We start from the raw sequence: 13,145 nt of genomic DNA, 5'->3' as shown, positions 1-13,145 counted from the left end.
TGTCATATTAGAGCTTCAATGCACAGAATCACTTATTTAGAGCTTCTAAGAACACTAATGCTGTGTTTAGTGCAACAGATGATTCTGATAATCAATATGTGAAATGCCACCTATAGAAATTAGTATTTATGTATATTTGATCATATTTAATAGATAATATCAACGTAACTTTTATTTACCATGATGGAAATGTTAATTATTATTAAACCTGTTTTTATGGCTTTATATTATATTAATCATTATTATTAATTATATTATGAAATTATATTTAATTTACAATCACAGTAATTCAAATTGTTTTGATATATAATGGATATTAACTTATTTTGTATACTAACTAAATAATATGTATATTTAACGTAACTTTTATGCACATGGTGGAAATGTTAATTATTACACCTGTGTATTTATAGTTAAAAATATTTTTATTTTAAATATTATATTATATTATTTACAATCACAATATTCTAATTTTGTTGTCAATATTTATTTTCATAAAGTGACAAAAATAATGTGTATTTTGATAAAATGTTTTAAATTTTGGCACGATTAAATTTAATTTTTATTAGCATGTTTAATCAGAAATTGTTTTGAAATTTGGGTTTTGTCCTGTGTGTGACTAATGAAAATTCCGTTCAATTGCAATTCGGTAAATTCCCCAAAATAAGTAGGCGGGTCTGCTTATTCAGTATGATGAACAAAAGTCTGTTCATGAATTGAAAAGAAGCCAGTATTGACTTTAGTTCATCCCTGCTGGTGCAGTGGAGCAGATTGGCCTGTACTGGTCATGTGAAGGTTTGGGGCGAGCATGGGCATGTTGTGGAATGACTCTACACAGCTTGGTTTTCTTGTCTGTTACGAGTTGTTAACCATATAAGTTCAGTTGTGGATTGATCTGCTGTGTGATGATTTGATTCAAAGACCTGCTGCTGTTTATGCGAGTTAAGAAGCATTATATTATTTGTCGTTCAAGCTGGTAGGTCTCTTTTCCGTATGGCTGTTTGTGCTGTAGTACTTCTGATGAATCACACATATTGCTCAGTGGAAAGTGTGTTCAAGCTGTGCTTCTCTGTTGAGATTTTATTAAGCTGTAGATTTACATATAATCTTCTGTTCAGTAACTGCATGTAAACCTTCAAGAGAAAGTGTGTATCCTCACATGATCCCATTGAAAAAAGAAAATGTCAAGATGCAAAAGAAGAATTTTCATTTTCTTTATGCAAAATATGCATTACTCTTTTTTTTTTTTTCAAAGCACTGTTGATGTAAGTAAACATTAGTCTAGACAGCACTGGCCTTCATGAGATCTCATGACTGTTTCTGTCCATGTGTCATGTTCAGCGGGAATTACATCAAGGTTGTTAGAGGAAGTTCAGTCTCAGTCGCTCATATTGACCTCAGGATGTTTTGCTAGTAAACAGATGTGCATGTGCCTATAGCATTTAACGGATACTTTATCAGTGTAGTATGACCTGTGTTTCGCTTTCATGACTCTGTGTGTGTGTTTTAGAAGTTGCTTTGGCTTAAAGGTTGTTTACAGTAAAAGAAAAAGCACTTAGGCAGGTCTGAAACCGACCAGATTAACCTTAAACAAGCATATTGAAATTCTAGCCCAGCGATGTGTGACCTGTAGCTCTCAGATATCTGGATTCATAGTCTCAGAGGTCGGCGCTGTTGAAGCGACTGTCGAGAGCAGGAAAATTAAGTGATAGAGAGAAGTTATTATTTAATAATGTGATATAAATTTGTCACCATTCAGTTCCAGTGGTGTTAGGGGTTATGTAACAATTTTACGTAGCCAGACTTTTGATTGTCAGACTGAATAAGCAGCTTATTCTGGTTAAGTCCCACCCATTTAGAATGGCGGACACAGTTTGATTCAGAATAAGAATCAGAATGAGCTTTATTGGCCAAGTATGTTTACACATACAAGGAATTTGTTGTAGTGACAGAAGCTCCACAGTGCAACAGAAAGACAGTAACAGGACAGGACACGGGTAATAAAAACAAAATAACAAGAAATAGCCAATAACCAATGTACAAAGCAGCAAAAAAAAAAAAAAAAAAAAATACACAATATATAATATATAATATAGGCAACTATGTATGTACAGGTCAGGTATGTGCAAATTAGAAAAATAAAAATAAAATATGTGAGTGTGGTGAATGGATAATGTATTAGTTGTGTGTTCCACGTTTATTATTGAGTGTTCATGAGATGTATTGACTGAGGGAAGAAACTGTTCCTGTGTCTGGTCGTTCTAGTGCTCAGAGCTTTGTAGCGTCGACCAGATGGTAACAGTTCAAAGAGGGAGTGTGCTGGATGTGAGGGGTCCAGAGTGATTTTGCCAGCCCTTTTGCTCACTCTGGATAAGTACAGTTCTTGGAGAGTGGGGAGGGTTGTACCAATGATTCTGTTGTACCAAGAACTGTTTCAGTAAGTCCTGTGGCAGGTTGAACTTCCTCAGCTGGCGAAGAAAGTACAACCTCTGCTGGGCCTTCCTGACAATGGAGTCAATGTGAATATCCCACTTCAGGTCCTGAGAGATGGTGGTGCCCAGGAATCTGAATGACTCCACTGCAGTCACAGTGCTGTTCATGATGGTGAGTGGGGGGAGAGCAGGGGGGTTTCTCCTGAAGTCCACAATCATCTCCACAGTTTTGAGCGTGTTAAGCTCCAGGATGTTGAGACTGCACCAGACAGCCAGCTCCTTAACCTCCTGTCTGTAAGCAGACTCGTCACCGTCCTGGATGAGGCCGATCAGTGTGGTGTCGTCTGCGAACTTCAGGAGCTTGACAGAGGGGTCTTTAGATGTGCAGTCGTTGGTGTAGAGGGAGAAGAGCAGTGGGGAGAGAACGCAGCCCTGAGGAGCTCCAGTGCTGATGGTTCGAGTGCTGGATGTGAATTTGCCAAGCTTTACTAACTGCTGTCTGTCTGTCAGGAAGCTGTTGATCCACTGGCAGACGGAGGTGGGGACGGAGAGCTGAGTTAGTTTATTTTGAAGGGTTTCCGTGATAATGGTGTTAAAAGCAGAGCTGAAGTCCACAAACAGGATCCTCACATAAGTCCCTGGTCTGTCCAGATGCTGCAGGATGAAGTGCAGTCCCATGTTGACTGCATCATCCACAGACCTGTTTGCTCTGTAGGCAAACTACAGGGGGTCCAGTAAGGGTCCAGTGATGTCCTTCAGATAAGCCAAAACCAGTCTTTCAAATGATTTCATGGCTACAGACGTTAGGGCCACCTGTAGTCATTAAGTCCAGTAATTTGGGGTTTATTTGGGACAGGGATGATGGTGGAGCGTTTGAAGCATGAGGGGACTTCACACAGCTCCAGTGATCTATTGAAGATCTGTGTGAAGATGGGGGCCAGCTGATCAGCACAGATTTTTAGGCAGGCTGGTGACACACCATCTGGACCAGGTGCTTTCCTTCTTTTGTTCTTCCTGAAGACCTGGCACACATCTTCTTCACTGATTTGAATTGTAGGTGTGGGGGAGAGAGGGGTTGCTGGAGGTGTGAATGGTTGTGTGGAGGGGTGTTCTGGGCGGGTGTGGGGTGATCGTTCAAAACGACAAAAGAACTCGTTTAAGTCATCTGCCAGGTATTGATTCTCCAGAGTGCTGGGGGGTGGTGTTTTGTAGCTGGTGATGTCCTTCATTCCTAACCACACTGAAGCAGGATCACTGGAAGAGAATTTGTTCCTGAGCTTGTCAGAATAATTCCTCTTTGCCACTCTGATCTCCTTTTCCAGTGTGTATTTGGCCTGTTTGTACAAGACTTTATCCCCCTTTCTGTGAGCATCTTCTTTGGCCTGACGGAGCTGTCTGAGTTTGGCAGTGAACCATGGTTTGCCATTGTTGTAGAATAGATGAGTCCTGGTAGGAATGCACATGTCCTCACATAAACTGATATAAGATGTTACAGTCTCTGTGAGCTCGTCCAGATCATTTGCAGCAGCTTCAAAAACAGTCCAATCAGTCAGGTCGAAACAGGCTTGTAGATCCCGCTCTGTTTCGTTAGTCCATCTTTTAACAGATCTTAATACAGGCTTTTGACACATGAATTGGCCAATCACCATTTGGTTTGCTTTAACATGCAGTTTTGTCTTTTTGGTCTTATAATTCAGTTGACATTCATTGGTTTCTTATGTGTCCAGTGGAATTCATTAATACATTTCTTTTTTCTTTTTTTTAATTGTTGATTCATTTTTGGTTGGTAATTGGGTGTTTGTTGCCTGTGCATCATTGCGACAGGTTAATGTACTGCATAGGCGTAGTAAATTGAGCAAATGTTGGTGTGAAACCTCAGTGTGAAGATGTAGGCTGAAATGAAACGCATGTGCATGTAGTATTTTTGTGACTGATGACACCAGAAGATGTGATCAGTCTGTTAAGTCTAATCTGTTTTGTGTTTTAAACTGTTTTTGCATCAAAGATAACTACAGTAATGCAGTTTTGCGTAGCTTTTATTAGTTACTACAAACCATTGTTCAGTTATGGTTAATATCCACCTTCTTTTCAGACCATTAGTGATCAAATTATCTGTAAACCCTGCAGCTGTCATAAAAAGGAGGTGCAACTTTAATTTAACACAGCTGAAAAACCAGCTCACTCACACATCGTCATTTCAAGGCTAACATGATTCAACCAAAAACTGGTGACGTCTGAGTGGTTAAGTTGTTTACTCTGTAATTAGTCCATCAATTCTCACTAGTCTGACACATTTAGACGATTCACTGGCCAATCACAGCGCTGTGGAGGCACTGCCGCCTCATGTGACCCTACACTGGTATTTTTCCACTGCATTCACCCCAGTAACATTAATAATCATTCATTATTCTGAATTCCAGGCTATTTTAAAGAAAATATGCAATGTAGCACAGAAATCCCTTTTTTTAAAAGACTGTGATTATGCATTTCCACAGTTATTAAAAAATATATAATATATAAAAATATCTTAGTTCAATACTCCCGCGTGCTATGAGCACCGTCTTCACGTGCACGCCTTTCTTACAGCTCTCAGTCTCTCAGACAGCGTGCACATATATAGTGAAATGAGTTCTCTTTCACTGCTGATTGCAATTGAACTACTTAAAATCACTTGTTTTTAAACCACAAAAGCTTAAAAACATGCGAAAACTATAAGTTTTCGTTACCACATGGCACAGTAATATCACGTGAGCATGTAACCGAGATGTAGACAGTAGTCCAAAATCTGTACCGGTTGACAAATTTCTAGCACTTAATCGTGTCTAAAGGTATATCGCCCACCCCTATAACTGTGTGAGTGTTTCTACTAACGGCTGAGGGAGTGACAGCGAATTTGACGTCTTTTTCTCTTCTGACCATCATAATCAATCTCAAAAGCATCCATTTTGGCGCATCTCTGCAGAAACTGTTTTTGTGTTGTTATAAACATGCTTGCTTAAGATAAAATATGTCTTGTATGACATTTAACCTAATGTTTCATAATGTTTCTTTCATTTTAATTCTACAATGTCAATTAGTTTATCATTCTATATACATTTGTGAAGAGCCGCGGCCTCCTTTTTCTCAGAAAACATGGCTCTGATGCATGTTTGTGGATTAGCTGTAAGCCTGTAAAACTGTAATTCCTCCGACTGCAGAGCAAACACACACAAATATCAGACTATATGGACCATACACACACACACACACAAGCCGCGTCTATCTTTGTGTGTTAATTCAAGTAGCTGTTGAGTCAATGACCTCCATCAATGTTTAACCCGTGTGAGGTGTGTCTGTTTCTCTTTCCTGTCTCACCTACTTTTGATGTCGCTCTCTCTCTCTCTCTCAGTGTGTGCAGCATGCTCTGTCTCTCGCTCTCTTTTTTTCCTGTTCCTTCCTTAATCTCTGAGTATTACACGCCTCCCCAGTCTTACTCCCTCCCCCTTTCTCTCTCTCTCTTTCTCTATTTCTCTCTCTGTCTCTGGCGTGGGCTCAGATCTGCAGTGGTTTATTCAGTCGTTCAGTCGGGTCGTGTTGCCACTCTGTGCTCGCTGCATGCGCGTGTGTTTGCTCGCCCGGCTGGTATGCGCAGACGGGAAGCAGGCTGCAAATGTATCCTTAGGAGGAGATGCGGTCTCGTGCAGCAGCCCTGTGAAGCGGTTCTCCCCCGCGACGGCTCTGCTAGGACACTTCCTCTGTGGACCTCTGAGTGAGAGCACTACTCTTAACAAGTGAGTCTGCTTTCAGGATGTCAACATGCAGGCTTTGAGTGCTTTATGCAGGTGCAGATCATCTTAAGGGTTCTTCTTTGTCAGCGAAGCCAAATGCCCTGAACGCACAGGTGGGATGGACTGGTTGCTGCTGGACTGACATTGGTGTGATCCGTGTGGGAAATAAGTGCATTTGGGGATTTGGAGTGTGAGACGTGTCGTATTTGAAGAGCCAGATGTGTGTTTGTTGTAGTTTGGGGACAAAATGGTCCCCAGACATGAGCTAAATGTGGCAAAATCTCCCGTTGGGCAGGTTATCGAATGATTTATGAATAAATTGCATGATGTTTTTTGAGTCCTAGCATGCAGAAAGTTTCTTTGAGGGAGTCTGGAGTCAGAATTAGGATTATGTGAACAGCCGAAGTTTATGTTATGTCTTCATTTAGACAGCAAGGTAAGCATGCGTCTGTGTTTGTGTCGGTGTCATGTTTTGAGCATGCACACTTCCTCCGGTGACGAGGGGAGGGCATGATCAGAAGTTTGCATTTAGTCTGCGACACAGTGAGAGAGAGAGAGAGAGAGAGAGAGAGAGAGTGAGTGAGAGTGACAGCGGCAGCTCATTATGAATGTCAGAAAACTTCACTTTTATCTTTGCTCTTTCTCTCATTTCAGTTGCAAAGCAGAACAATATTGATATTCCTCAGACATTCTGGCAAGGGTTTGTTCAACACTTAGTATTAAACTACTGGATTTGATTCTGTTTGAACTGTTTAATGTTCTCTATTTAAAGCTTTTCTTTTGGCTGTAATTTCAGTGTTGGTTGTGCTAAGTATGAGTGGTAAACTGGATACACACTATATATTGCACATTATATATATATTACACATTATTAACACACTATATTAACATTTTTACCTAAGTATTAACTTTATTACACAATATTAACAATATTAATCCTCAAATATTTACTAAACATATTTAATAAATATTCAAAACATTTATTATTCACAAAAAAAGGAAAAATATTTAAAATATTAAAATAATTTTTAACTGATAAAAAATGCATTAACTATTGACAAGAATCATACATGCAGTTCATTTTATTGCTGTTTTATATATATATATATATATATATATATATATATATATATATATATATATATATATATATATATATATATATACTTATATACATATATAAGTATGTGTATGTATGTATGTGTATATACTGTATACATATATTTATATATTAGGGCTGTCAACGTTAACGCGTTAACGCATGCGATTAATCAAAAAAATTTAAACCGTTAATATTTTTTAACGCAAATTAATAATTTGATAAGGTTTGACCCCAACTTATTGTCGTCATCGCAGCGTGGAAGGTAATCATTGCCTGTGTCTCAATGTGCACACTATCCATCCTAAATTCTGTGTGATATTAATAATTTTCAATACTATTTAGGGCAGATAGGGTGGATAGTATGCACATTGGGATTGCGTGATTATGAGGCGCCGGGCTAGACAACAGTGAAGAGAATGCGGAGAGAGAGAGAGAGAGAGTGTGTCCGAGAGATATGTATACTCATATGTGATAAAGGTACAGCAAACCAGTGTTGCCAGGGTCGCGGTTTTCCCGCACAATTGGGCTGTTTGGAAAATATAGTCGTGGGAAAAATTATAGAGCCGTGGGTTGCAGTTTTTTGGGCTACTTTTATAATGTACCGCGGCCGCCCAAAGTATACACATGTTATTATTTATTACAAACACTCGATGGTGGTATTAATCTCATAATTTGTTTTATGGAGCATGATGCTAATGTTAGCTCTAATGCACCTGTAGAACAGGTCCAATTCTTCTTCATAATGCATTTTATCATAATACTTCATGTAAGGTCGCAAGAAAATGTTTGTTGTATTTATTTAGAAATACTTTTGATAATAGTTTTGTAAATATGTACTGGGATTGAAGCGTTGTGGCTTGGTAAAAGTTTTATTGCCAATATAAAGGCTGATAATGGCTGAATTAAAACAAAAGAATAATAAGGATTATGTCTCGTTCCTGGCGGAGATGTGAAAGGTTCTGTTTCCTTAAACTAGTTTGTCATGCATTCCTTTATTTCAACACATTTACAGGTAAATCCTAGTATTTTAAATTTGCGATTAATTGTAATTAATCACAGTCCAGGACTGTGATTAACGCGATTAAATATTTTAATCGATTGACATTATTTATATATATATATATATATATATATATATATATATATATATATACACATATACATATAATTTGAAAATGTCCCATTGACTTGCATTCATAGAATGTTCAGCATTCCAAATGTATCCAACTCTGATGATGTCATTGCAATATCTATATGCACACTGATTGGTCTTCCTCGCATATATGTAACTTTTTATTGTTGCATGTGTTGTTTTTCATGTGGTGCTGATCAGATCCTGGATATGTCTGTGCTGCGTGACATGACAGCGATTTAAGCATCTCTGATGCGGCATTTCATTCACACTGAATCAAAGACTAATACATGCACTTACCTTAAACCAGAACACAAGTTGCCTTCCAAATTCTGCTCTTTCCTTCAGGAAACGCTTATCAAGTTTCATTATGTTCGTCTGCTTGAATGACGAGCAGATTGTCCTGCTCCTGCTGGCTATGAACTATAAAGCTATTGATAAAAATGAGGGGCTGTGTCTCCTTTTTTTCTCTGTGTTTGTTTGTGTCTACCACATTTATTGCTTATGTTTATATGTGTCTGTAACAGGTTTTTAGATGCTCTGTTTTGTCTGGAGTATAAATGGCTTCAATATCTTGTTTTTTTTTCTAGCTGTTGTTGTTTTTTTTGTTTTCTTGGGTATATATATACAGGTGTGTGTGTGTGTGCATGCATGTTTTTGTGACAAATGAGGACATCAATTTGCATAATGACACAGGTATGACACAGGTATTACAAGTTGAAGGTGACTTATGAGGACATTGCCCCATGTCCCCACTTTTCAAAACGCTTATAAATCATACAGAGTGAGTTTTTTGGGGGGAAAGTAGAAATGCACAGTCTCCTGTGAGGGCTAAGTTTAGGTGTAGGGCAATAGCACATACAGTTTGTACAGTATAAAAACCATTACGGGATGGGATGTCCCCACTTTTCACAAAAACAAACGTGTGTGTGTGTGTGTGTCTGTGTGTGTGTGTGTTTGCTATGTTGCAATGCACCTGAGAAGCTGCTCTATTAGCATGAAAGCACAGAGGAAGGAAGTGTTTGTGCAGAAGAGGTCAGTGTAAAGGATGCCCTTTAAAAGCAGAAAAATTCCTCCACCAGCAGTTGGAAGAGTACACGAGATAAAAACGCTCTCGCATGTGACTCATCTTGAGACTGAGACTATTTCTGCGGTGTTGTCTGGTCCTTCATGAGTCGCCTCAGAGCTTCAACACAGAAAGAAGGAAGAAAGAAAGAAAGACAATGCAGCAAAACATAAGCCCTTACGCTGCAGGTGGTTTGTTATCAAGATTTCACACTGTTGTGAGTGTGTCTGTTTAAAAGTGCTCTAGGAAGAAGTTAAGCAAGAGAAATCATGTTTCTAGAGTAAAGTAAAACAGGACTAAAGGCCTTCTGGTGTAAAAGGTCTTTTTGAGTTTTGCTATCTGCTTCAAAAACACTAAAAAGAAACTAAAACCACTTTCCTAAACACCTACCTGTTTAAATATATCACAGATATAGCCATATCAGGAAAACACTAAAAGGTCTAAAGGTTGATTTTGAGGTTTGATTCATGTTGCTATTGAGAATTCCTGATCGTATATTTAAAGGGGTCATATGATGCGATTTCAAGTTTTCCTTTCTCTTTGGAGCGTTACAAGCTGTTTGTGCATAGATAAGATCCCTGAAGTTGCAAAGACTAAAGTCTCAAAATCAAAGAGATATTTTTTATAAAAGACCACGCCCCCCCCACCTAAAACGGCTCATTCAAACACACCCCCACATGTCTGCATCATGGTGTGTGAAGATTTGCAAAACACCGCCCAAATGTTTATGCAAAGAAAGAAGGTGGAACTATTATTCTCGCTGTAGTATTGTTGCTGCCGCCGGCGCCATGTTCTGGAGACACTGTGTTTCGTTGTGAAAGCGAAAGTACTTTTGTTTGTGCTTCCAAAAGAGGACACAACTAGAAATCAGTGATTAAGTTGTATTTACAACACTGTTCCAGAACAGTTCAACCCAAATGTTAGAGTGTGTGCAGCGCATTTTACGGATGACTATTTCCTGAACATGGGAGTAGCTGTTTCTATAAAGTATGGCAATTCCAACTTTGCAAGGACAGTCTGGCGCTTCTGACTCACAGCCTGTAAGTACGTTTTCTTATTTAAAGAATTTGCCACTGACTATTCAAACGTGAGTTTTGAGAAGTGCAGAGGAGTGTTTGTTGTATGTCGTTTCTCCGATCACAAATGCAGACATGGTGTTATGTTTACACAGCGCGATGCAACGCAGACAGTATAAGTCATTATAATCAGTAATTATGTCCCCACTGGATGCAACAAATGCCTTCTTTTTAATGGGTTTTATCATTTTTGTGTCGTCAAGCTGGGACACAGCTCTACAATATGGTAAGGAATGTAATGTTTCCGTCTCATACTTCGTAGGGATGGGCGATATATCGCATCTGGTTGCATGCGCATCTCGTCAGTAAAGCCGGTTCCTTGATTAGCGCTAAATCTCCATCACCTGTTTTCAAATGGAGCGGCATTTAATACACGGAGCCGTAGTTCACTGACAAGCTATGCAATTTGCGTTCATTGTCGAAGGCGATATATCTGCAATAATGAAAGTGATATTGCGTAGCTTGTCAGTCAAGGAACCAGCTTTACTGACGAGATGCGCATGCAACCAGATGCGATATATCGCCCATCCCTACATGCTTGAGGTATTCAGCCAATCACAATGCACAGGATAGCTGGGCCAATCAGAGCACGCCTCACTTCTCAGAACAATGAACTTTGTAAAAATCGGCGCGTTTCATAAAGGCAGTGCATAGAGGAGCAACAATAATGTGCAGTATGTGGAAAATAATGTGGTTTTTGAGCCTTAAACAGCATAAACGCATTGCATTATAACAAATACACAAACTAAGGTTCTTTTTAGCAATGTCATGTGACCCCTTTTAATGACTTTCAGTTTTGTTGAAAGTGATAACATCAGTAGTTTTTTCAGGAACTGTTGAGTAATAAAACTATATGGGGTAGAAAGGTATGAAAAACACACTTTGGCCAGAAAATTACTGATAAATAATACAGGAGATCTCATAAAATGAGAGGTTATAAAATGCCAGACTGAATTAACTAAACTGAAAAATGGTTATGCACTTGCTTGTGTGGTTATTTTCACCTTTTGTACTTAAATTTTGCTATTATTTTTTATTTTTATTTTCTATATTTAAACTATTTGCATATGATGACAACATGTTGTCATATCAGTATTGCACCAGTATCTATAATATATATCACTATAGTGTGTATTTAAGGCCTTTTGCCTTAAGTCTGGGGTCATATTTACTTGGTTTTGCATGGAGTCAAACTACCTCTACTGTTTTATTGTTGCTCCTTCAGTAATCAATATACATTTGTTTTATTACATTAGCATTTAATTGAATTACATTAGTCAGGTGATCTAAATGAGGCTGCTTGAACAGTTGCAACCAGTTTTATTGAATTCATTTGGTTTATGTAGAGATATAAGCAAATAACTAGTCTCAGTGGTTGCATTAGTTTATCCTTTATCTCTCCAGTCTCTGAACCCTCAATTCTGCTGCATGGACAGCGTTTTTTCGGAGTTGCATGACTGATCTTTATCTCACACTTAGCATACTGTTCAGAGGGTTTTGTGGAGTAATGATGCCTGAGATTGTGTTCCTCAGGCACTGCAATCTTTACAAAAGAGACATAGACCAAGGCGAGCTAGAAGAGTATTTGTGTGTCTATAAGGCTGATACTTCTGAAGTGTATGTAGAGGATTTAGCTATTATCTGGACACACATCTGTCTCTTCCACTAAAGTCTTTGTCAATACTGTGAATTGGCTCGTAACCTTTTCAGCACATGTAAAACATCAATAAATCACGACTCACTCTGTTTTAACCTCCTGTGTAGTGGCTGTTGACCTTCTTATTTAGCTGAATTGAAATGATGATGATGCTAAACCAATTCCTGCTCAGGAAAAAGCACTGTTGTTCCCAATTATCCCACATCGCTGTCAGAGCCAAACTGTATGCCGTATTCCCACATATTTCATCATGTCAAGTACAAGATCCCGTCTAGATCTCTGACAACACTTTGTCTCCATACACGCGAATTCACGATAAAATCATTATTTTAAAAAGACAAAACATGATTATTTTAAAGTGAGCTGGATTTGTGAAATGAAGACACAACTAGGGGTTCAATAAGAAAAATATACATATTTATCTCAGTTGTATTCTGGCTTCTTTTTAGATTACTTTTAGATTGCTTTTATTTCATTTTGCAATTAAATGTACCACATCAATAGTTGTACTACAAAAAAACAGAGGAAGAAAATATATTCCATTTTTTGATATACATCAACATCATGAAATGCATTAAATATTACATCAAAAATAAACACTTGAACACTAAATATGGAACTGTTTGCTTACCTGCATGTTAATGTGACCATTAACCAACATGAGAGAACTTGTCTTGAATTAGTGAAATATATTAACTTTCTCAGGTACTGTATATTTCAAGTGAATATTTTTTTTGTCAAATGCAAAGACTCTAAAAAAGGGTTTGTATGACAAAAAGGGTTTGGGAATCCCTGCATTACACGAACACACATTAATAAACATGAAAGGAAACTTTAACTCTTATCAAGTTAGAAGCATTTGTACTCTATTTACGAGTATTTCATTTTTGTAATCTGATAATGTAATCCAGAT

General features: G+C 38.1%; 1 protein-coding gene across 6 annotated transcripts in view; it reads left to right on the top strand.

The window, feature by feature from the left end:
• Positions 1-13,145, top strand: part of inpp4b (inositol polyphosphate-4-phosphatase type II B) — a 163,354-nt gene that overhangs the window by 31,498 nt on the left and 118,711 nt on the right. For 2 of the 6 annotated variants that reach the window (XM_079421363.1, XM_079421362.1), the window contains exon 1: positions 5,966-6,202. The exons of the other annotated variants lie outside the window; for them this stretch is intronic. The gene's annotated coding sequence lies outside the window, so the exon portion shown is untranslated. Of the gene's footprint in view, positions 1-5,965; positions 6,203-13,145 lie in introns of those variants that run through there. 6 annotated transcript variants of the gene reach the window in all.

The sequence above is a fragment of the Barbus barbus genome (assembly GCF_936440315.1).
Source record: "Barbus barbus genome assembly, chromosome: 7".
Taxonomy (NCBI): Eukaryota; Metazoa; Chordata; class Actinopteri; order Cypriniformes; family Cyprinidae; genus Barbus; species Barbus barbus.
Note: the sequence above shows the minus strand (reverse complement) of the source record. Positions and strands in the feature narration are given on the sequence as shown.